Raw genomic sequence first — 26020 nt, forward strand, 5'->3', positions numbered from 1 at the left:
ATGTTGTGGGGGTGTGGATAGGGTGAGCGTCGAAGTGCTTGGCTGGTACTGACCCAAATGCACAGATGACACAGAGAGATGGTAAGAAGATGAGAGGTTCATGAAGTTAGTTAGGGAAGGCTTCTTTGAGATACTCTGCACTAGGGGCATGCTAGCAAATTTATCACAAATGGAAAACACATTTCTGGGGGTTGGGTGGGAGGTAGGGGTGCGGAGGCAGCTGCCAGACCCTGGAGTTTTTCCGATTTCCTCCCTTGGCAGGGAAGATGGTTTCCAAGAAAAGCCAGTAGGGAAGCACCGTGGCCTAATGAAAGGAGCACAGGCCTGGGAATCAGAGGACCTGGGTTCTAATCCAAGCTCTGCCACTTGCCCGCTCTGTGTTCTAGGGCAAGTCACTTAACTTCTCATTCTCAGTTCCCTCATCTGCAAAAGGGGATTCAATATCTGGCCTCCCTTCTGCTTGGACTATGAGTCCAATGTGGGACCTGATTATCTTGTGTTTACCCCAGTGCTTAGTACAGTGCTTGGCACTTAGTAAGCACTTAACAAATAACACAATTATTTTCCCCTCTAGACTGAAATCCCCCCCAGACTGTAATAATAAATAATGATAATGGTGGTTGTTAAGTGCTTACTATGTGCCGAGTAATGTTCTAAGCACTAGAGGAGATAGAAAGTAATCATGTTGAACCTAATCCCTGTCCCATATGGGGCTCACAGTCTTAATCCCAATTTCACAAATGAGGTAACTGAGGCATAGAGAAGTGAAGTGACTTGCCCAAGGTCACACAGCAGACAGGTGGCACAGCAGAATTAGAACCCATGACCATTAGATGCCCATTCCCCTGCTCTATCCACTTTGCCATGCTGTAAGGTCGCTGTGGCCAGGGAACATGTCTACCAACTCTGGAAAAGCAGCTTTGTCCAGTGGATAAAGCACGAGCCTGGGAATCAGAGGGACATTGGTTCTAATTCCAGCTCGGCCACTTGTCCGCTCTATGACCTTGGGCAAATCACTTCACTTCTCTCTGCCTCAGTTACCTCATCTGCAAAATGGGGATTAAGACTACGAGCTCCATGTGGGGCATAGACTGTGTCCAACCTGATTAATTTGTATCTACCCCAGCATTTAATAACAGTGCCTGGTACAGATTAAGTAAGACTGTAAGCCTCATTATGGGCAGGGAATGTGTCTGCTAATTCTGTTGTACTGTACTCTCCCAAGAGCTTAGTACAGTGCTCTGTACATAGTAAGTGCTCAGTAAACACCACTGATTGATTGATTGATTAACAAACACCATTAAAAAAACCACTCTCCCAATCTTAGTACACTGTTCAGCACACAGTAAGCACTCAATAAATACCACTGATTGATGGATAGCTTGATGTCTTATGTGTTAGTCCCATGAGAATTTTTCAAGTTCCTAGTTTTATTTTTATTCTTTCATCCTCCATCTCAGCATGGATCTCAGCATACGTGGCACAAAAGGAAAGGTAATTGGAAGTTCATTTTGGGTAGAACTGTCAAAGTATTTGTCCATTGCTTTAGCTAAAGGCCTCTTTTGGTTCATAAAACCAGAGTTTAATAGTAGTAATAGTATTAGTAACAGTATTTATTAAGTGCTTACTGTACTGAGTTCTGGGAGAAAATATGCAAGTGGGAATTGTATATGGTCCCTGTATCTCATGGGTCTCAACAGCTAAATAACTGTGTCAAACCCCTCGATATCCCTCATGGTGAATTCCAGGAATTTGATTCCAGTAAAAGTGGGCTTCAGTCCTGTGATCTGGGGGTGACTTAAATACAGGTTTCCTCCTTTTCAGCTGATCATTGGTTTCACCCCAAGAATAATAATAATAATAATAATAATGGCATTTATTAAGCGCTTACTATATGCCAAGCACACAGTGCTATGTTCTAAGTGCTGGGGAGGTTACAAGGTGATCAGATCGTCCTGTGGGGGGTTCACAGTCTTAATCCCCATTTTACAGATGAGGGAACTGAGGCCCAGAGAAGTGAAGTGACTTGCCCAGAGTCACACAACTGACAAGTGGCGGAGCAGGGATTTGAACCCGTGACCTCTGACTCCAAAGCCCGGGCTCTTCCCACTGAGCCACGCTGCTTCTCCACACTGAATCCAAGCACGCAGAGTGGTCTAGTAGATAGAGAACAGGCCTGAGAAACAGAAGAACCTGGTTCTAATCCCGGCTCCGCCACCTGTCTCCTGTGTGATGTTGGGCAAGTTACTTAACTTCTCTGAGCCTCGGTCACCTCTTCTGTAAAATGGAGATTAAGACTGTGAGCCCGATGTGGGACAGGGACTGTGTCCAACCCAATTTGCCCACCCCAGCACTCAGTACAGTGCATGGCACAAAGTAAGCGCTTAACAAATACCGCAATTATTATTGTTATTATTATATTCGGTATGTCCTGAGTCCATCCATCCTAGGGCTCTCTCTTCAATAAAAGAAGTTAGACATGCACCCGCCTAGTTCAGGATGAGCCACACAGGTGCTTTTCCCCTAAACTTAGCCACTGTGGAGTGAGACTGAGCTTTACCCTTCTGAAGGCCTCTCCCATGCTGCCCTGAGATGGGAGAGAGGGAGGGATGCATGGATGCATGGATGCAATTTTCCATGCCAGTGGAAAATTTTCAGCAGTGAAACAGAACAAAGCTAAGAGGAAAAGCTACCTGATCAATGTGATTGTCTCAGTGATCCTTCTCCTGGCTTTGGAAATAGTCAGGCAGTGTAAGTCAGTCATGTTGCGGAAGATTCACATTATTCTCTGGTCTCAGTTTCTGGGTAACGATTGGTTTCATTGATTGGTTACTGTTTGTAAATGGACTGCTGTTGAAATGTGGCTGTTGACTTTGGACAGTCGTACCAGGGAGCCCAGGCCGAGTCTTTTCTTTCCTGTCCCTGAACGCATCTCTTCCACTTCTGCTCATCCTGACTCTGCCTCAGTACTATTTCCCTACTAAAAAGGCACCGCTCTCCTGGAGACCCAGGGATGAATTACAGTAGTGGCCCACAGGTTTTTTACAGTTTCGTCAATTATACAAATGCAGGCTATGTTCCCAGCTGCCAGGGCTTGCTGAACAAAGACTCTCCATGAATAATATGCTCGGTTCTCCTATTTGTGGGGGGTTCTGTTCCTGATGTTCCCTCCACACAACCGCCAAACTAGCTCTCTTCCTCCCTTCAAAGTCCTACTGAGAGCTCACCTCCTCCAGAAGGCCTTCCCAGACTAAGCCCCCTCCTTCCTCTCCTCCTCCTCCCACTCTCCATCCCCCGCCTTACCTTCTTTCCTTCCCCACAGCACCTGTATATATGTATATATTTTTTATATATTTATTACTCTATTTATTTTACTTATATATATTCTATTTATTTTATTTTGTTAATATGTTTTGTTTTGTTCTCTGTCTCCCCCTTCGAGACTGTGAGCCCACTGTTGGGTAGGGACCGTCTCTATATGTTGCCAACTTGTACTTCCCAAGCGCTTAGTACAGTGCTCTGCACACAGTAAGCGCTCAATAAATATGATTGAATGAATGAATGATGACCCCCTCACTGATGCACCCTCACACTATACTATAGTATGCACTCTTTGACTGGTGCTGCATGTCTAGACATCACCATTTCTTCCTCACTAGATTGTAAGCTCCTTGAGGTCAGAGATCATGTGTCTTTACTATAATAATAATGATGGCATTTGTTAAGCGCTTACTATGTGCAAAGCACTGTTCTAAGTGCTGGGGGGGGATACAAAGTGATCAGGTTGTCCCACGTGGGGCTCACAGTCTTAATCCCCATTTTACAGATGAGGGAACTGAGGCTCAGAGAAGTTAAGTGACTTGCCCAGCAGATGTGTGGCAGAGCTGGGATTCGAACCCATGACCTCTTGACTCCCAAGCTCGGGTTCTTTCCACTGAGCCACGCTGCTTATACTCTCCCAAGGACTTAGGTATGTGCTCTGCATAGAGTGAGTGTGTAATCAATGGTATTAATTGAGAATTTACTCTGTGTGGAGCAGTGGACTAAGCACTTGGGTAAGCTCAATACAAAAGAGTTGGGAGACCCAATTCCTGCCCACAATAAATGCTATTGGCTGATTGACTGATTGATAGTGAAACATCACAGTTGCGTTCTTCCCCAAGTAGATGCAAGCTGTCAGAAGAACATTCCCTAATTTCCTAATAGCAGCCTATCTAAGATGTTAGTAAGAACACGCCTATTTTTCCAATACGCTATACAGGGAGTGATTCCTGAAAATACTCACAGTCTTCCTAATAATAATAATAATAAAATAGTAATAGTAATAATAGTGGTTTTTGCTAAGTGCCTTCTGTGGGCCTCGGTTCCCTTGTCTGTAAAATGGGGATTGAGATTGTGAGCCCCACATGGGACAACCTTGATCACCTTGTATCCCCCAGTGCTTAGAACAGTGCTTTGCACATGGTAAGTGCTTAACAAATACCATTATATATATATATATATATATATATAATATATATGTGTGCCAATATATATATATGTGCCAAGCACCTGGGCTAAGCGGTGGGGTAGACAAGATAATCAGGTCCCACATGGAGCTCACAGTCTCAGTGGGAGGGAAAACAGATATTGAATCCCCATTTTGCAAAGGAGGGAACTGAGACCCAGAGAAGTTAAGCTACTTATCCAAGGTCACACAGCAGGTTTGTGGTAGTCGGGATTTGAATCCAGATCCTCTGACTCCTGGGCCCTTGTTCCTTCCATTAGGCCATGCTGCTTTCCTAATCCTGACAGTCAGCAACAGGCCTGTTGATATCTCTACAGAACCCTGCTCCGTCCCTTGCCGATCATTTTACCGTCCACAAACTTTGGTTCACATCTTATTGACTTGGGATGGCTCTGTGTAAGAAGTGGGCTGGACACTGCCTTGGGTAAGTACCAGTTGCGTCCATGCTGGGCACCCCGGTTCTGTTTTCATCAGCGCTTCACCCCGTCCCTAACTCCCTCCCTGAGCATTTCGTGTCCATTTTTTGGCGTCGCTACTAATTTTCCCACTGCTCTGCACAGAGCATATGCTGCCAGAGCTGGTGAAGTGTTTCTCTCCGACAGGGCACAGAAGATGCATTTGCTCTCTCTCCCGATGTTTACCTGCTTTTTCTGGTTTAATGACTCATGAGATGACACATGATGGGCTGAGCCCAGACAGCCAGGCTCCCATTCTGCCCACATCTCTCCCCCTTTAGGAGGGAGCCCTAGGCTGCGTGGAGGTTTTGAGTCGTTCACTGGGGGCTTCCATCCAGAAGTAGGGAGGTTGGAATTCCTGCTGCCATCCCTCGGCTGCCTAGCTGCCATCGGTGACCACGCTCACATTAGTTCTGAGCAACGACGCCAAAGGCGTCTCCTACGTAAACCCTTTTAGCGGCTCCCAGTTTGTTTAGAAGCCTGTTCAGCTGCCGTCTTTATTTCACTTGATGAAATTCAGCTTATTTTTACTTTCATCAACATTAAATTAATTTGCATATGCATTTTGCAAATCATAAATTTGGACTTTTTGCACGTTCCTCAGTCTGTTAGGAAGTGATTCTAGTCGACGCTATAAGGCCGTCTAAGCAGGTGGCTATGTTTATTAGAATCCGGCATCATTCGCTCCAAAGTCAAAATACTCCGTGGCCTGGGTATTTCGACCAAGCCCACTGCCGGTGACGTGTGCTGCCACTACAGAGCAGCTGCCATGGCCCGAGCTGCTGTGCTGGGAGGTTCTGGAGCCAGGCTGCCAATCCGGGACGATGGGCTGACTGGGCTAGTCCAGGCCAGGCCCACTGGTTGAAGGCGTGGGTAAGCTGCGGAGTGGGTGGAGCGGATCGATCACTGGGAAGATACGGTCCTACAGGCAACCCTAGGCGGGTGAGATAGGGGTGGGAGGAGGCGGCAGGACGTCACTTCAAATCTGGGAGTGGCATATTTCCACGGGCTGGTCATTCTCATATAAGAAGACAATCTGCCCGCCTTGGTTCAGTATTGTTTGCACGTGAGTTTGATTTCCTGGGAAAAGTTACCCTAACCCTGTTCCTGGGAGCGGGGCTGCCTTTTGGCCCCCTTGCTCAGGAGTTGGCACTTGACGCCTGCCACCCCAGGCAGAGGGCTGGGAACGAGAGTGCCCATGCTGGGCTCTGCCCGCCGTGTTTTAAGCAAGGTGAGGGAGGCTCATTGCCCAGGAGCATTGATGTCTCAGTTTCCAAGTTGACCGCATGGAGCACCTGAAGCTGGTAAGCTAACCATCCAGCTCCAGATTGAAGGCTTTCATGCCTTTCCACCCAGAGAGGGAAAACTCTCCATAAACTCACTCCTTTTCCCCAGGAAGATGGAATGCACCAGCCCGCTGTCAGGGAAGCTTCCTGACCATCACTTACACGGGTTGCCTGGATTGACTGACTTTCTGCCTTTGGCTTGCTCAACAATTCGGTTTTGGACAGGTTGATGTAAAGATGGAAGGGCAGCTCTGACTGATTTCTGTCTTTGGGGTGCGTCTTATGCTGTAAACTAAGCCGAACATGGCTTCGGAGAGGATGGTCGTACAAAATGAGTGTTTATCTTGCTAAGGACAAACGGGCCCCTTCTGGCACTTGCTTAGCTGGTAACAAATAATTGCTTAGGGGTGGGCACCTCAGGAGGTGAGATTTGAACACAGGGACTTTTTTTCCTGTATATTGAATGCCCATTATGTGGCTGGTACATGTTTTAACCCGCACTTTAGCCTGGGCTTTCAGAATGCGTGTGTGCCTTTGGCCTGGCTGGGAATTGTACATGAACTGAACCCGGAGTGGCACGGATCCCTGTTCCATGGAAGCCGACTGACTTCTCTGAGTGAGGTACTGTCTCAAGGGTGCCAGGGGTCTTCTAGCTAAAGAGAGAGGAATTTCAAAGTACCAAGCCAGCTCACAGGGCTTTTTTTAATGTTTCCTGATAAAGACTGGAATCCCCTCTTGTGGATTGCCTAGCCAACCCCCAAGCTCGGCCGTTGACGAGGAAAATTCGACATCCTGTACAGCCCTGATGAGACGAACATGAGAACCAAGAAAACAAAGGCAGATTGTTATAAACTAAATGGGAACCGTTCTGAGCTCTCCAGCTCAGTAACGGCCAGGGGAATGGAGCGGGTGATGGGAGCAAACCATCTTATTAAATGGAAAATGCACATTCAAGCCGTCCTGCTGAGATCCTTTTAATTACCACAGAAGATTAGAACTCTTCTGGCGCCTGGGTCCCTGTTACCAGCAACATCAGTTCCGGCTGCATTAGCAATCAGACATCACTCCGTCCCCTCTGCCTCTGCCGGGAGAGGGGGATTTTAAAAGGGAGGTCATTTACCACAATCCTTAAGCTGTAGCTTGGCAGAAATTCAATAGCAGTTGGTATCCAGTGCATTCAGCCTGGGTCCTCAGTGGTTTTAGGTTCCGGCATCCAGCAGGATTTGCCTCAATTTACCCACTGGAGCCTAGGAAGAACCATCCTGGGCGTGTGCTGGTTTATCTGTCTCAAAGCCCAGATGGCTGGGATTTGCTTTTACATAGGGAATGTAATGGAGATAAGGGAAAAGGCTTGCTTGCTGCCTGTTCCTCTCCCTCTCTGTCTCCCTCTTTCCCTTTCTGTCAGTCTCCGGCTCCCTCTCATCATTGAGTGAGAGCATTCGAGCATCTAGAATGCACCCCGAAAAAGCCCCCAAACGCAATGAGAAAACCCCAAGCTGAAGGAAATTTGCATTGGCATTACTGCTGTAAATTCAAATGGAGGAAAAGCCCAGGCAATGCAGGTTGAAGAAAACACAAAGGGAAAAGGGGGGCTGGGAAGGTTGGTACTTGAAAAATAAATATCAAATCAATGAGAAGCCAAAGCATTTCAATAAGAGCAAAAAAGGACTTACCCAACGGCCGCAGTTTCAGTGTTGGTTGGTTCCTCTGGTCTCCGTATTATGGGATGCTTTAGTTCCTTTCGGAGGAGTCACATAGTGTGTTCTTGCCAGGGCGCGAGTAACAGTGTGCCCGCAAAGGGTTTATAGATGGAGTGCTCGGTGCAAATGTACATGCATTTCTCGAGCTCTCCCTATAGAAGCTAAAGAGCAGAGAGAGAAGCAGCAGGCTGCCAGCCAGCTAGGATCCCATCCCTCACATTAGCCAGCGCTCTGTGTCTGGCTGGCTGGCTGCAGCTTCCGATCCGGTGCACAGAGAGAGATTGGCTGCTAGTTCATTTGGTTTCCCCTTGTTTCCATGGTGGTTACTGCTGCATCGCTCACCCGATCGGTTGTCGTACTGACATGGTGCTGCCGCCTGTTCGGCCGTCATTAATAACTGACCCTCCCCCCAACCCCCCTCCAACTGCTCCCCAGAGATGCCCAATGGCTTTGCCGGGCCAGTACGAAGCCCTCTCAGCCGCTCCCGTCTGGTTGGCTAGGACAGCCTGTCTGTTAAGTGACATTGCTGTTCAGGGTGCAATAAATGAAACAGGCCTGCCTGGTTTTCCGGCTCTTGTCTCCAGCCTCTCTTTCTTCCTTCGGAGGAGGTTCGTGATGAGTGGTCCTTTTGGAAAGTGATTGTTCATTCTAAAACCTGGCTTTACCCAGAGAGTGGGATTAAAAGGGCTGGAAAGGCATTCCTATCTGCCAAACCCCCTTGACGCCTGATGGGAACCCCTGGGACTCAATCTAGGAGGTGATGTTGGGTCTGGGGCAGTTGAAAACTGTTTTGGGCACCTCGCCGGCCTTACCATATTCTCCTTCCTTGAGTTCGGGGCTCTGCTGGGCATCTGTCTAGCTTTTGTTTACTTTGTAGACTTAAGGGAGGTGGACTTGCTGAGAAAGGCTGTTAATCTCATCCATCATGGGGGCGGGCCAATTAAAAATGCAACTTTACCTCTAATTGCACCGTTTTCTACTAACTGCTAGTCAGATGGCCATCAGTATGTATGAGCAGAGTACTGTAATGGGTCCTCACTCTGTGAAGAACACAGTCTGGGCATTTAATGTCTGCAGAGTGCTGTCCTGGATTTTGGGGAGCATTTGATAGAAGCAGAGGACATGCCCTCGAGGAGCTCACATTCTGACGGGGACATTGGCAGGCGCATGTTGTAAATATGCCATGGGAATAAGGGGAAGAGCACAGATACAAGAAGTAACCACCAACTATGCAGAAAGTGAGCAGATAAAACGATATCCCCATAAGGAGAGTGGGTGATAGATGGGAGGTGGAGATTAGTCGAACTCCTTACTGATTAGCCCCTGAGAAGAACAATGTTGTGTGTTTACCTTTAAGGGAGAGGTCTGCCTTCTTTGGGGGCAATCACAGTCCTAAAGGGGCCAGTTCTACTTCGATTTCATCCCCGAACTGGCTCTAACGGGAAGGAGATGGTCCCTGCGTGCTCTGTGTGAGAGTCGGAAGGTAACAGAAAGTAACAGAAGACCGGTGTGGTTTCTCATGTGGAGATGAAAGAAACTGGAAAGCTCAAGGTGATTTCCCCGTAGAGCACCCAGGAAGAAGTGGCCTCCATTCTTTAAAACCCGTTTCTCCCTGAGGTTGTGATGCTCAGGAAAGGGTCAGAGCCTGCAATGAAGGAGGATCAAATGGAGTACAGGGCTCAGTCAACCTATTGCTCACGAGTAGGCTCGTTCATGACTACACCCCTCGTTCAGGGAGGCCACCCTCTGGTGAAATATGAGGAAATGACATTGTCATTTTTCTCTATAGACATAATTGAGGAAATCCTACCTGTGTGCTGAATTTTGAATGGTTTTTGAATGTCAAGAAATGACCCATACCATTATGTTTCAAACAGAAATGGTAACACAACCCTAGAAAAGAACCACCAACTATGCTCTGAAAAGGACAGAGGAAAAAGACTTGGGGGGTCATAGTCGGCCACAGGTAGAATGAGTCAGCTATGTAGTGTGAACTTGGCATCGGGAATAGAGAAGCATAGAGAAGCAGTGTGGCTCAGTGGAAAGAGCACGGGCTTTGGAGTCAGAGGTCATGGGTTCAAATCCCGGCTCTGCCAATTGTCAGCTGTGTGACTTTGGGCAAGTCACTTCACTTCTCTGGGCTTCACTTCTCTCATCTGTAAAATGAGGATTAAGACAGTGAGCCCCCCGTGGGACAACATGATCACCTTGTCACCTCCCCAGCACTTAGAACAGTGCTTTACACATAGTAAGCGCTTAATAAATGCCATTATTATTAGTATTATTATTATAGGGGTTGGTCACCAGAAATGTGATGGATAAGAGCTGGGAAGTGATCAAATACTGATCACTATCCATGCCTATCCATTGTGCTTTTAAAAGAACGTGGAGAGGATTCAGAGTAGAGAAAAAAAGTGGTAAAAGGTTGGAAGACAAGGTCTAAGAGGAAAGGAACTGGGGTTCCTGGAGGAAAGAAGCTAAGGGAATGGGGTCTTTCTCTGAAGGGACTCCAGTTCCAATTCCACTGAGAACCACATGGCCCTTTTCACATTCATCTTTCCTGAGCCCCAGAGAGATTCTGCTCAGATACATGGAAGAATGTTCTGACTGTCAAGAGTGATAACACACTGGGATACTGAAATAGGCAACCAAGGGAAGATTCATTCATTCAATTGTATTTATTGAGCACTTACTGTGTGCAGAGCACTGCACTAAGCACTTGGGAAGTACAAGTTGGGAAGATGTGATCTTTAAGGGAAGAACAGACTCCCGTCTTCCTGGATAGGTTAGTCATCCACCTGACTGAAGGCAAAGGGTTGGATTACATGACCTCTGAAATCTTTTAGAGCCCTGGGGTCCTCTATTTTCTTTTAATGGCATTTATTCATTCATTCAATCATATTTATTGAGTGCTTTCTGTGTACTAAATGCTTGGAAAGTACAATTCAACAGTAAAGAGAGACAATCCCCGCTCGTATTGGGCCTACAATCTAGAAGGGAGGAGACAGACATGAAAACAAGTAAACAGGCCTCAATATAAATAAATAGAATTATAGATGTATACACATCAAAGCAAGTAAACAGGCATTAACATAAATAAATAAAATTATAGATATGTACATATATACACAAGGGCTGTGGGGCGGGGAGAGGGGAATAGAGCAAAGCAAGTGAGCTGAGGTGACACGGAAGGGAGGGGGAGCTGAGGAAAGGGGGGCTTGGTCTGGGAAGGTCTCTTGGAGGAGGTGAGCCTTCGGTAGGGCTTTGAAAGGGGAAAGTGCGATTGTTTGGCAGATTTGAGGACGGAGGGCGTTCCAGGCCAGCAGTTCCATGGTCCAGGAGCCAAATTCAGAACAGGCGAGAACGAGGCATAGTGCGAAGGTTAGCACCAGAGGAGCTAGGCTATGTGCAGGCTGGGATGTAAAAGGAGAGAAGAAAGGTGAGGTAAGAGGGGGCAAGGTGATGGAGAGCTTTGAAATTCTGTGTGCCAGGCATTCTACTAAGTGCTGGGATGGATACAAGTTTATCAAGTTGGACACAGTCCCTGTCCCATATGGGGCTCAGACTTTTAATCCCCATTTTACAGATGGGATAATTGAGACACAGAAAAGAGAAGTAACTTGCCTAAAATCACACAGAAGACAAGTGGTGGAGCCGGGATTAGAACCCAGATCTTTCTCTATCTGCTAGATCATGCTGCTTCTATTACAACTGTAGTTTTTCCTAATCAGCAAGTATCATTTTCAAGGCAAGATTATACATTTAAGAAATTCCCTCAGATTCTCAGAACATCACTTCCTGCTGGACAAAATGACTCTAGTCAACATTTGGGGGAAAAGTTACCATGAATGGAAGGATGTAAAGTAGCCGCAGTTGGATCCCCTTTTCCTCCCTTACTGCGTTCCACTGATCCCTGTCAAGACCCACTCCCAGCCTGGCCATTCAGTCCATTATTTTGTCATAAAGTTGTCAGGCTTTTTGGGAAGATTTTATGGATGTTGTGTATGTCCAGTTGGGATGGTGTTAGGTGGGTGCTTTCATCTCTCTCCATCCCACAGTGAATGAAAAATACGTAATATTCCTTTGGATTTGAGTTGGTTGTTGCCTTTTTCGAGAATGAGCTAAATTTGCACCTTCCCTTAGACTGTTCCAGGGACAGGTGCCCAGCATGGGAACAAATTGGACCTCTCAGTCACCGGGTTTCTGTGCCCTGGGCCTGTCAGCAAACACCTGTCAAGACTCATTAGGGCAAGGGAGCACCAGAGAATTGACATAGCAAGAGCCTTTGTAGAGACAACAAGTATCATGGGATATGGGGGGAGGCTGATAAACGAATTTCAGTCAATACCTTGGGTGCGTTCATGTTTCATTCGCTTGATTGGTATTGAATATATAATTGGCATACCCAGTAACTAAGCTAATTATCGTGTACTCACCTAATGAGAGTAAGTTGTGATAATCAAAGGAATGTATGATTAAGCTACTTTCTTGATTTGTAGATGAAATTAACAAATCCTATCTGATATTTAAATTGAACCGTAACTTTGTGAAATCAATGTAAAATGCTTTAGTTTTGCACTCAGGTACGATCCTAGGCTAATTTATGTGTGCCTTCACAGTTGTTCCTTGGAACAAGCTTTAACTAAGTGATTAAAATTGTTTTAAGTCTTTTAGACTGTGAGCCCACTGTTGGGTAGGGACTGTCTCTCTTTATGTTGCCAACTTGTACTTCCCAAGTGCTTAGTACAGTGCTCTGCACACAGTAGGCGCTCAATAAATATGATTGATTGATTGATTGATTAAGTCTTTGGGGATTCTCCGTTAGCTCACTTCTTCTTGAACAACGGTGCTTTGTTTGGGCATTTTTTTATTAAGAACTTAATCTACAAGGTCCCATTCATGTTTTTCATGTTGACAAGTTTATCTTTGTGCTTGAGCTGAGACCTTGTTCTCAGGCTGTGGGAGGGAAGCGAGAGTTGTTCAGGCAACAGAAGTTCTGCGGTGGTCCTTATTATTTATTTATTTATATTAATATCTGTTTCCCCATAATGAAGTTAAAGTATAAAGGGGGAAACAGATAAATAAATAAACTTTTCAATATGAAAAACATGAACGGGATCTTGTCTGGCCTGGGACTCCTTCCCCTTTCATATAAATTGGGCCATCATTCTCCCCATGTTCTAACTCCTCCTAAAATCGCATCTCCTCCAAGAGGCCTCATTTACTAAACCCTCATTTCCCCTCTCTTCTGTGTCAACGATGCACTTGAATTTGTACCCTGTAAGCACTTGATAGCTACCCGGCTCCGCCACTTGTCAGCCGTGTGACTTTGGGCAAGTCACTTAACTTCTCTGCGCCTCAGTGACCTCATCTGGAAAATGGGGATTAAGGCAGTGAGCCCCACATGGGACAACCTGATCACCTTGTAACCTCCCCAGCGCTTAGAACAGTGCTTTGCACATAGTGAGCGCTTAATAAATGCCATTATTATAGAGAAGCAGTGTGGCTCAGTGGAAAGAGTATAGGCTTTGGAGTCAGAGGTCATGAGTTCAAATCCCGGCTCCATCAGTTGTCAGCTGTGTGACTTTGGGCAAGTCACTTAACTTCTCTGTGCCTCAGTTCCCTCATCTGTAAAATGGGGATTAAGACTGTGAGCCCCACGTGGGACAGCCTGATCACCTTGTATCTCCCCAGTGCTTAGAACAGTGCTTTGCACATAGTAAGTGCTTAACAAATACCAATCAATCAATCAATCAATCAATCGTATTTATTGAGCACTTACTATGTGCAGAGCACTGTACTAAGCGCTTGGGAAGTACAAATTGGCAACACATAGAGACAGTCCCTACCCAACAGTTGGCTCACAGTCTAAAAGGGGGAGACAGAGAACAGAACCAAACATACCAACAAAATAAAATAATAGGAAAGAAATGTACAAGTAAAATAAATAAATAAATAAATAGAGTAATAAATATGTACTGAGTACCATCATATGTACCATCATTGTTATTATTTAATGCAGTGCTCTGCACACAGTAAGTGTTCAATAAATATGATTGATTGATTGATTGATACTCTCCTAAGCACTTAGTAAAGTGCTGTTGTCCCAGTAAGCGTGAAAGAAATACCACGGATTGATTGATTTGCTGGGGGGCAGGGGTAGCAGCAGTTTTTGTGGAATTGCCAGACCAGCACTGTTCAACCTTTCCTTTGGAGAGTAACACTTGGCACCTGTCTTGTTTGAGGACACTCTAGAGCACCTAAAATCAAATGTCCTAAAGTAAATCATTGACATTTGCAAAAATGAAAATCAACCTGCAACATCAACATTGAAACAGTGTAGCCTAGTGGAAAGAGCATTGACTGGAGAGTCAGAGCCCCTGGGTTCTAATCCAGGCTCCACTTCTTGTCTGCTGTGGGACTTTGGGCAAGTCATTTAATTTCTCTGTGCCTCAGTTTCTTCATCTATAAAGTGGGGATTCAATAGTTGTTTTCCTACTTAGACTATGAACCCTGTTTAGGACAAGCATTGGGTCTGACCTAATTATCCCGTATCCACCTTAGCACTTAGTACAGTGCTTGGCACATAGTAAATGCTCAGCAAATACCACAATTATTATTATTACTAGTTTTACTAATAAAAATCTTAAGCCAAAGCAGGTCAGTCATTGACAGAAAGAATTCCTCCTCCTCATCATCATCGTTATTATGATCATTGATTGTGGTATTTATTGAGTGATTACTACGTGCTGAGGTAGATAAAGAATAAATACTATGATCATCAGTGTTGACTGACTGCCTACCTTGGGTGTTTGCAAGGATGGAATTAAAGCAGAAAATATGTTCCCTACCTTCAAGGGGTTTACACTCCATCCCCTCTGCCTTACCTCCTTCCCCTCCCCACAACACCTGTATATATGTTTGTATGTATTTATTACTTTATTTATTTATTTATTTTATTTGTACATGTTCTATTTATTTTATTTTGTTAATATGTTTTGTTTTGTTCTCTGACTCCCCCTTCTATCATCATCATCATCATCAATCGTATTTATTGAGTGCTTACTGTGTGCAGAGCACTGTACTAAGCGCTTGGGAAGTACAAGTTGGCAACATATAGAGACAGTCCCTACCCAACAGTGGGCTCACAGTCTAAAGGGGGGAGACAGAGAACAAAACCAAACATACTAACAAAAGAAAATAAATAGAATAGATATGTACAAGTAAAATAAATGAATAAATAGAGTAACAAATATGTACAAACATATATACATATATACAGGTGCAGTAGGGAAGGGAAGGAGGTAAAATGGGGGGGGATGAAGAGGGGGACGAGGGGGAGAGGAAGGAAGGGGCTCAGTCTGGGAAGGCCTCCTGGAGGAGGTGAGCTCTCAGTAGGGCCTTGAAGGGAGGAAGAGAGCTAGCTTGGCGGATGGGCAGAGGGAGGGCATTCCAGGCCCGGGGGATGACGTGGGCCGGGGGTCGATGGCGGGACAGGCAAGAACAAGGCACAGTGAGGAGATTAGCGGCGGAGGAGCGGAGGATGCGGGCTGGGCAGTAGAAGGAGAGAAGGGAGGTGAGGTAGGAGGGGGCGAGGTGATGGACAGACTTGAAGCCCAGGGTGAGGAGTTTCTGCCTGATGCGCAGATTGATTGGAAGCCACTGGAGATTTTTGAGGAGGGGAGTAACATGCCCAGAGTGTTTCTGGACAAAGACAATCCGGGCAGCGGCGTGAAGTATGGATTGAAGTGGGGAGAGACACGAGGATGGGAGAGCAGAGAGAAGGCTGATGCAGTAGTCCAGACGGGATAGGATGAGAGCTTGAACGAGAAGGGTAGCGGTGTGGATGGAGAGGAAAGGGCGGATCTTGGCAATGTTGCGGAGCTGAGACCGGAAGGTTTTGGTGACGGCTTGGATGTGAGGGGTGAATGAGAGAGCGGAGTCAAGGATGACACCAAGGTTGCGGGCTTGTGAGACGGGAAGGATGGTAGTGCCGTCAACAGAGATGGGAAATTCAGGGAGAGGGCAGGGTTTGGGAGGGAAGACAAGGAGTTCAGTCTTGGACATGTTGAGTTTTAGGTGGCGGGCAGACATCCAGATGGAGATGTCCTGAAGGCAGGAGGAGATGCGAGCCTGGAGAGAGGGGGAGAGAGCAGGGGCAGAGATGTAGATCTGGGTGTCATCAGCGTAGAGATGATAGTTGAAGCTAGACTTCTAGACTGTAAGCCCACTGTTGGGTAGGGACCGTCTCTATATGTTGCCAACTTGTACTTCCCAAGCGCTTAGTACAGTGCTCTGCACACAGTAAGTGCTCAATAAATACGATTGAATGAATGAATGAATGAAATAAGCAGATGATGGGGGGAGATAGACATAGTACACACTCAGTGGGAGTAAAAGGAAAGCATAGATAGAGCCAGTAGCAAGAAAAGTAAGCAAAACATGAATAAATTAGGGAAATTAATATTGCCATGCTTACTAATGTTTACTAATGGAATGACTTGACAAGGGAGGTGGTGATTAATTGCGGAATGCCTAATGGAAGAGATAGTTTGTTTAGGAGGCTTTTATGATGGAAAGGTTTATGGTGTGGCAGTTTTCAAGGGGGTGGGAGTTCCACATAGAGGGGAAGGAGTACAGAATAGGTTAGAGGTGAAGAGTCAGAAACAAGATACAGTTAAGAGGTTAGCTTTAGAGGAACAAAGAGTGGGAGCTAGTGTTTTGTGGGAGGAGAGAGAAGGAAGGTAAGACTGAGAGCTGGTAGAGAGCCCTGAAGTCAGAGTCAGGAGTTTCTGCTTGATGCGGGGAGATGGGTCCTCATTGAAGGAGGTTTTCAGGGGTGAGTAATGCATACTTTGAGTCAATTAATTAATCAAGAGTATTTATTAAGGGCTTTCTGTATACAGAGCATGAGGAAAGGGGGGGGTTAGTCTGGGAAGGCCTCTCGGAGGAGATGTGCCTTCAATGAGGCTTGGAAGTGGGGAGAGTAATTGTAACCTCTCAATAAATACAATAGTTTGATTGATCCTGGGGTAGTCGACCATGTGATTGAGCAGCGTGGCTCAGTGGAAAGAGCACGGGCTTTGGAGTCAGAGGTCATGAGTTCAAATCCTGGCTCCGCCAATTGTCAGCTGTGTAACTTTGGGCTAGTCATTTAACTTCTCTGTGCCTCAGTTACCTCATCTGTAAAATGGGGGTTAAGACTGTGAGCCCCACCATGGGACAACCTGATCACCTTGTAACCTTCCCAGTACTTAGTACAGTGCTTTTCACATAGTAAGTGCTTAATAAATGCCATTATTATTATTATAATGCTCCTCTACACTCTGTCCACCTGCCAGAATCCACAGCCAACATTGGGGCCTGCAGCTCTAATTACCCTTGGACCCCCTACAAGAGACTTCATCAGTTTCCTGACTCTGGACTAGTGGGATTTATCTGCATTTCCTCATGGATTCAAGCACATCTGACTCTTCGTGGTGTGAACAGACACTTGGACTTGAACAATTACAGCACAGGAATGGGTTGGTAGTACCACCCCTTACCTCCTCTCCTTCCTATCCTGCTCTCTACCTAAATTCAGTGACTAGAATCTGCCCGAAGTAAAAAATCTAATGAAAATAGTTTGGACAAAAATGTACTTCCCATCTTGAGTCAATCAGATTCATTCTCCTAAGAAATGGAGAGGGAATTGGATGCCCTGGATAAAGTATTCCCTTGGATTGTCATGGCTGTTAGACTGTTGTTGGGAAAATATTACTTCCTGGTCTTGTCTGAAGGAGTCTAGTGGTGAGTTGGGGAGACAAGCTGGTGTGCTAAGAAAGCTAAATAAATGCAAGTGGCTCATCACTGATGGATGGCTGATGATTTAGGAGAGGCTATTGAACTGTTTAGTGAGTTTCCCATGGTATTAGATGAAGGGCATCTGCTGACAGCCCAAAACCTGTCCATCTCTCATGAAGCCTTCACGTTCTGCCCCTCAGGGCACCCCTGGGACTCAGGGGCCCCTACCTGAAGGAGAGCGGGTATCAGACTGAGGTTTTCTGTCTTACCCGTCCTCTTCCCACGAAATCCCATGAAATGGAATTAATTGGCTCCCCCTGAACCGTAGCTACTATTGACTAACTGTTGCTTACTTTCAGTTGTCACTCACTCTTCATTCCTTTGTCTGCTGTTCATATGCTCTTATTCTCCTGTCAGCGTGAATGTGTGCCTGTATCCCTTTTCATTAACCAGTGCTATTTATTGAGTTCTTACTGTGTGAGAGCACTATGCTAAGCACTTGGGAGAGTACAATTTAGACCCCTTATCTCCCTTCCGTGGATTGGAAAGTCCTTTGTGTTGGATTTATGGGTCTTGCCTTCAACTGGCCTTGCCAATCTGGGACCTCAGGTGAGTTGGAGTTTGGCCTTACAACTGAGAGTAACTTAAACTCCAGGGATTGGAACTTGGTTTACCATTGCAGACACATAGGCAATTTTTCCCCTTGATGGGATCCACCAGACTTGTCTGATAGGAAGAAATGCAGAAGGCATAGGTGGGTTGGGTCCTGCTCCTGTTTATCCTAACCAAAGTCTTGAATTTAAAATATTAAATCAAGCCTTTCTTGACAGGCTGGTTTCCTCCTATCTGAGAGTGGGATTGCGGCCTAAAAATGGGATTGATTACATCTACCCCTATGTTGTAGGGGTAGGGCTTTCCCCTCTAGATTTAGGGGGAAAAGCCTAGAAGTTTCTAGAACTGGGAAATACTTACTCCTCAATAATCTTTCCCAAAGGGAAAACTGATTTGCATAAGCATCAGTCACCCAGGAGGTTGAGATTGCCCCCTCTAGACTGTAAGCACATTGTGGGCAGGGAGTATGTCTGCTAATTCTGGTACACTGTGCTCTCCCAAGCACTTAGTACAGTTTTCTGCACATAGGAAGCACTCAATAAACACGATTGATTGATTGATTGAGGCTGCCTTTGGTTGGAGATCACAGGAGGAGTTTTAAAGTAGGTTTTGCCTAACTGGTTTTTAATTCTGAATTCTTCATCAACTTCACAACAGTTTCTGGCCATGGAACCCCCTCCCCATCCAACTGTCCCTAAACAGACCCCCGCAGGCGTTCAGTCATTGAGTCCAAGTATGAGGAGGTCTGTTCTAGAAACCACAAGGCTGGCAAGTGCTTAAAACTAAAGCCTAGGGATACATCTGGGAGAGATTTCAGAAAGCAAGTAAATTCCCCCTCTAGACTGTAAGTTTGTTGTGGGCAGGGAATATGTCTGTTAAATTATTATATCTGTACTCTCCCAAGTTCCTAATACAGTGCTCTGCATACGGTAAGCACTCGATGAATATGATTGACTGATTAATTGATTGACTGAGGGACCTTTAATGAGTGGTTGCTTATCCATATCCTGATTTCAGAGATGAATGAGGTTGAACTCAGAAAGTGATGGCTGAGAATGCTTAACTTTGAGTCCAGCCTCCTTTCTGAAGATCAGAATCCTTTTTTTCACTGTCCAACAGTGTGGTATTCCCCAATTAAAGCCAGAATCGAGGGACTGAGAAATCCTTGTGGTAACAGCATTATTCAGAATGAAACTCTGGTTCTTATCCACAGCTCCCCTGCCCCGTTCCTCCCAGGTGGCCTAGATGAGAGCAGGGAGCTGCAGATATGAGTGGGCTTCAGGCTCCATCCAATGGGGAGGAGGCAGGTAAACTGCAAACTGCTTGCAGGCAAGAGTTGTGTCTTTTTAATCTTGAACTTCCCTAGGCTCATAGTTTTGTGTCTTCTGCCTACAATAGATGCTTAGTAAATACTATTGTTTGATGGAGCCGCCTCATGCAGCTAAGGGGCTGCATGCAGGACCTGCTGTATCCAGTGATCGCATGCAGGACCTGCTGTGTCCAGTGTTCCCCTGGAGCAATGACGGGAACGTGGTGGGCAATGGGAAGACTGTATCCTTGAATCTGGGTCTGTGTCAGAGAGGTGGTGAGACTCCGTCAGGCAGTCTGCAGACAACAGCCGGGTAAATGTGCAGGTTGCAATATTAGAACTGGACGTTATCCCTGAAAGGTTTTTGATTTCATCCCTTTCCCCATGGTTGCAGTAATGCTTCTGGTTCTTGCTCTGCTTACACCACATCAAACTCAATCACTAAGGAAGCAGCAATGACAGAGATAAAAAAAAGTCTGGCCCCAAATGGAGAGTTAGAGACCTGCCTCAGGTGGCCCAGTGTTTGACCTAGCAGGACTTTAAATCCAAATGACACTACATTGATTAGTTTTCTCTGGGTCCCAAGGCCCCCACACTTCCTGGGTTGGGCTGAGCTCTGAGAACTGAACTCATTGTCTCAAGTTAGATTTTCTTCATGTGCGATGATGCACCAGTTAGAACTACCTGGAGGCAAGCCCTCTTTTCCTTTTTGACAACTCCCTTCTGCATTTCTCTGACTCGCTCCCTTCATCCCCCATCCCAGCGTCATAACACTTATATACATATCTGTAATTTATTTATTTATATTAATATTTGTCTCCCCATCTAGACTGTAAGCTCACTGGCAGGGAATGTTTCTGTTATACTGTTATATTGTATAACATATCCCTTGTGCTTAGTATAGTGCTTTGCACACAGTAAGTGCTCAATAAATATGATTGACCGATTGACTATGTGCACCTCCACATTGTAGATACCTTGTATCTACCTGTTTAGAACAGCGCTTGGTACATAGTGAACACTTAACAAATACCACAATAATAATAATAATAGTAATAATTTGTTAAGTGGTATTTGTTGTGTTTATTATTATTATGTACAAACAGAACTCCTTATCTTCCCTCTCAAACCCTGTCTTCCCTCTGATCTTCCCATCACTGTAGACAGCACCACTATCCTTCCTGTTTCCCAAGCCCGTAACGTTGGCATTATTCTTGTTTCCTCTCTCTCATCCAACCCACATATTCAATCCATCACTAAATCCTGTTGATTCAACCTCCACAACATCGCTAAAATCTGCCCTTTCCTCACCATGCAAACTGCCACCACATTAATCCAAGCACTTATCCTATCCTGCCTTGATGACTGTACCAACTTCCTTGCCAACTTCCCTGCCTCCTCTTGTCTCTTCTCACTCCAGTCCCTACTTCACTCTGCTTGCCTGGATCATTTTTCTACAAAAATGTTTAGTCCTCAAGAACATCCAGGGGTTGCCCATCCACCTCCACATCAAACAGAAACTTCTTACCGTCAGCCTTAAACACTCAATCACCTTGCCCTCTCCTACCTCACCTCGCTGCTCTCCTGCTATAACCCTGCCTGAAACTTGGCTCCTCTAATTCCAACATACTCACTGTACCTTGGTCCTGTCTGCCGTTCACTCTCCAACTTCCTGCCTCTGTCCAGGAAAGCCCTCCTTCTTCATATCTGACAGACAATTACTCTCCCCATCTTTAAAGTCTTATTGAAGGCACATCTTCTCCAAGAGGCCTTCCCTGACTAAGCCCTCATTTTCTCTTTTCCCACTTCCTTCTGCACCATGCTAATTTGGTCCCTTTATTCACCCCTCCCTCAGGCCACAGCACTCATGTTTACATCCCTAATTTATTTATATTGATGTGTCTCTCCCCAACTAAACACTGTGGGCAGGGAATGTGTCTACCAATTCTGAGAAGTGACATGCCCTAATAGAGAGAGCAAGGGCCTGTAGTCAGAAGGACCTGGTTTCTAATCCTGGTTCTGCCAATTGCTTGCTTTTTGACCTTGGGTAAGTCACATCTTCTCTGTGCCTCAGTTTCCTCAACTGTATAATGGAGATACCTGTTCTCCCTCCTACTTAGACTATGAGCACCATGGGGAACAGGGACAGTTTCCAACCTAATTAACTTGTACCTCTCCCAGCACTTAGAACGGTGTTTGACACATAGAAAGTGCTTAACAAATACCATTTTTAAAACAAAAACTGTTATTAATAATAATAATGATGGCATTTGTTAAGCGCTTACTATGTGCAAAGCACTGTTCTAAGCACTGGGAAGGATACAAGGTGATCAGGTTGACCCACATGGGGCTCACGGTCTTCATTCCCAATTTACAGATGAGGTAACTGAGGCACAGAGAAGTGAAGTGACTTGCCCAAAGTCACACAGCTGACAGGTGGCAGAGCCAGAATTAGAACCCATGACCTCTGACTCCCAAGCCCGGGCTCTTTCCACTGAGCCATGCTGCTTCCCTTATTGTTATTGTTATATTGTACTCTCCCAAGCACTTAGTACAGTGTTCTGCACATAGTAAGAGCTGAATAAATATGATTGATAGATTGACTGATAAGTGTGTCCAGTGCTAAATGGAAATAGCTGAGCGGATAACTACAGGTATAAGATGGAAGAAAAGATGACACCCAAGGGCGATCCAAGGAGAAGGGACATGTTCTCTTAGAAAAACATTTAGGCATGCTGTTTAGTGTTGCATCTGGTGTTGAACTGGTGGTCATCACCATATTTGTTCCAAGCTTTCACTCACAATAAAGGCAACATCTCCCAGTGTATCAAACCAGGTGGACAAATGTCCAACTCCTCCAGAATGAAGACGAATGCAAAAAATGTTGTGGCAACATTAAAGCAGTCCTTTTGGAGCAAGACACCCCATCTACTTCGATAATTAGGTATCTCTATGGGATACGCTTTTCCAGGCAGTCTTTTAAAAGACTGTGGGTCTTTCCAGAAGGAAAAGGTAGGATTGGTTTGATGAGAATGTTTCTGAGATCCAACTGCTCCTGGCAGCAAAACAAGCAAGATATCACCAACTCCTCGCAGAGTCTCACAACTCTGACGAAAGGGATGCTTATCAAAGCCTATGCCGTGGAAAACAGAACAGCGTAAGAAGCACACATGACAAGTGGTTGGATGCCGAGGCTGATGAGTTACTAGGCCGCTCAGATCAAAAGCAAGCCTAGGCCTTCTAATGATCTGTGAAGAGAATAAGTGGACCCAAACACACCACCCAACACCCCACAGAAGAGAAGAAACATCCCACCCTCATCACAGACAAAGAATCAATCCTTAAAAGACAGGGACAGTGCAGCTTTGATTTCCTTGACACATTTATTCATTCATTCAATCGTATTTATTGAGCGCTTACTGTGTGCAGAGCACTGTACTAAGTGCTTGGGAAGTACAAGTTGGCAACATATTGAGACAGTCTCTATTAATGATGAAGCCCTTGAGGAGTAGCTAGCTTGTCAACGTGTGAAGACAAAGCTTTCACTCCAACACGTAATCAAGTTACCACCCAAGTCAGAGCCAAGCACAAAGGCGAAGCTCACAAGTTTGACGATGAGCCAGCTGCAATCTGCAGCAGGCTGTTCCTAAGCTTGTGGAACATTGAGAAAATGTCCCAGGATCTCAAAGATGCTGCCATTATCACTCATCTAAGAGGAGAGCTGAGCATGGAAACTATTATGCTATTACACCGCTCTCCGTGGCTGGCAAGATAGTAGCCATATTTTACTGGATTGAGTACTGAGCAATATTTTTAACTCTGCGCTCCGAGAATTGCAATGTGGCCTCACTCCACAGTGGGGCACAGCAGACATGATCTTTGCGATATGTCAGCTTCAGGAGAAATACAGGGAACAACCTGAAGACCCCTTTGCTCTTTTTGCTGGTTTTACCGGAGCAATTGAGATCATCAGTAGGCCACGGTATGTCAACTTCAGAAGAAGTGCGGAGCCTGCAACTGGTATCCACACTATTACGGCTGACTGCAACCAGAATAGAAGGGACTCATCTTATTCTTTCCCAATCACTAACAGGGTAAGGAGGGTTGTGTCTGCCTTGGGCAGAACGGATCTTTAGGATGGTAGAAATGATGAAGATGTAGGAGATCAGGACAACCAGGAGGGAGAAAATCAAAAGGAAAGTAGAATCCCCCAAAATGAAATACTCTATGACATGGGTGTCAGAACAGAACAACGCCAGGATAGGTAGGATATCACAGTAGAAATGATCGATGACGTTATCGCCACAGAAGGACAACCGAAACGTGAAGACTACCAAGAACAGGGCGACGGCCAGGCTGTAGATGTAGGGAATGGCAAACAAAAGAGTGCAAACTTTCTCCGAGACGATGAGCTTGTAGAGCAGTCCTTTCAGCGTATTCTGTACATCCCTGCTAAACGGCACAAGAAGGAATCAGGAACCTGCTGTCACAGTACATTCCTGATCTTCTGAGAAACTCAACAGGACAAGAGTGTCGTTGAAATAATAACAATAATAATGGTATTTTGGAAGTGATTACTTGGGTCAAACATCATACAAAGCATTAGAGTAGGTATAAGATAATTTGTTCAGACTGTCCCTGGCCCACGCAGGGCTCACGATCTAAGAGATGGGGAGAGCAGCATGATCTCGGTGGAAAGAGCATGGACCTGGAAATCAGAACACCTGGGTTCTAAACCCAATTCTGCTCCTTGCCTACCACATGCTTTTGGACAAACCATTTACATTTTCTTCACTCACTTTTTTCATCTGTAGAAACAGGATTGAATACAACTTGTTTCTTCTCCTTAGACTTTGAGCCTCAAGTGGGGCTGGGGCTGTGTCTGAACTGATTGTATTGTATCTACCCCAACACAGCGCTTGGCACAAAGTATGTGTTTGACAAAACCACAGTTAATATCGCTAAATGCAGATTCCCTGACTTGCCCCCCATGCCCCCCCCCCCCCCCCCCCAATGCCAGCCCCCAGGCAGGACTCAAGATGAAGGAATGGATGGCTGCCTCTGGATTTATCACTTAATAAGCCAATTAAAAAAACCCATTTCCAACCTCCAAATCTTTTACATCTGGCTTTGGGAAGTAGTCCATGCTTTTAGTGTATATTCTACAAACACAAATGTTGCAGTGTAGAATTTATCAACACCCTGAACAAACTCACTTCACAGCTCAAACACTTGTAGTCTTGTTTTCATCCAAATGAAAGGGAGATTTGCAGCTAGTGCTTCTTTTAGCTAGGTAGCAAGAGACAGCTGAAACTCGTTTGGTTCAGGGCCTGTTTATCATTATGTTGCCTGTTTGATTGTGCTCTTAGTCTTGACTCAGGTGTCTCTTTGATTGGCGGCTGAAGTCCAGGGGTCCTGGTTTACCCTAATCTACTACTAAGGATTCGCAGTTTAGATTTTTGATCTCCAAATCTAGTACCATGTAGGACCAGGAGATACCCTCAGGACAGCCTTGTCTGATTAACCAGGAAAAAGAACTGAAGCCAGAGCAGCGGCTCCAACAATTCCCTGCTTCCCCTTCCTAATCATTCCCAAACTGGGCATTCTGAAGCCAGGCTCCCCCATCACCCCTGTGAGCTAATTGGAACTCCCAGAGCTACCACTGAGGAAGGGAGCAGAAATGGAGGAAGGAGGAGGGGATTGAGGAGCAAGAAGAAGAAAGAGAAGGAAGGAAAAGAGGGGAAGAAGAGAATAAAAGAAATGAAAAGTGGTAAGATGTACCTGCCAATCAAGTGGAGCTTGGTTTGGCTCTGATTGATTCAATCATATTTATTGAGTGCTTACTGTGTACAGAACACTATACTAAGTGCTTGATCTAGAGATGCCAACTGTAGAAATGTCACCTTTATCTGCACTGTATGATTATTTCCAGGTTTAACTGGCGGCCAGAGGTTCGATTTGCCTTATGTAGATTGGAGGTAAAAGTAGATTTATTTTTTCTTACTGGAAAACTCCTTTCAAAATATCCCATTCATCGTGGCTAGATCCTGCACTTACTTGGCACCATGATAGGCTATTAAGGAAGGCCACAGATGCTCTTCCTGCATTGCCTTCCAGGAGAGGAGAGGCCCTTATCGCTCTGGGCTGTGCTAGGGCAGCTTGACTCATTATGCCAGGGGCTCCTGCCCTGTCCCAGGCTCCAGAAATCTCCAAGGAAGGCAAACCAGCCTCTTAACTGGCACTGCTGTCTGGGAAAGTTAGTGACGGGGAGGGCCAGCCATTCAGAGAAAGCACACTGGAATCACTCTCGAAGCTCCCTCTTTATTGGGAATAAGTGGTTTAGACTCGGTATTTCCAGGAAAAAGTGA

At 45.5% G+C, this 26020-nt stretch overlaps 2 protein-coding genes across 4 annotated transcripts in view; one reads left to right on the plus strand and one right to left on the minus strand.

The window, feature by feature from the left end:
- LRRN3 (leucine rich repeat neuronal 3) overlaps positions 1-8309 on the minus strand; it is a 44411-nt gene extending 36102 nt beyond the window's left edge. For all 3 annotated transcript variants that reach the window (XM_038752429.1, XM_038752430.1, XM_038752432.1), the window contains exon 1: positions 7922-8309. The gene's annotated coding sequence lies outside the window, so the exon portion shown is untranslated. The remainder of the gene's footprint in view (positions 1-7921) is intronic.
- IMMP2L (inner mitochondrial membrane peptidase subunit 2) overlaps positions 1-26020 on the plus strand; it is an 893637-nt gene that overhangs the window by 482131 nt on the left and 385486 nt on the right. The gene's annotated exons all lie outside the window — the stretch shown is intronic.

The sequence above is a fragment of the Tachyglossus aculeatus genome, chromosome 10 (assembly GCF_015852505.1).
Source record: "Tachyglossus aculeatus isolate mTacAcu1 chromosome 10, mTacAcu1.pri, whole genome shotgun sequence".
Taxonomy (NCBI): domain Eukaryota; kingdom Metazoa; phylum Chordata; class Mammalia; order Monotremata; family Tachyglossidae; genus Tachyglossus; species Tachyglossus aculeatus.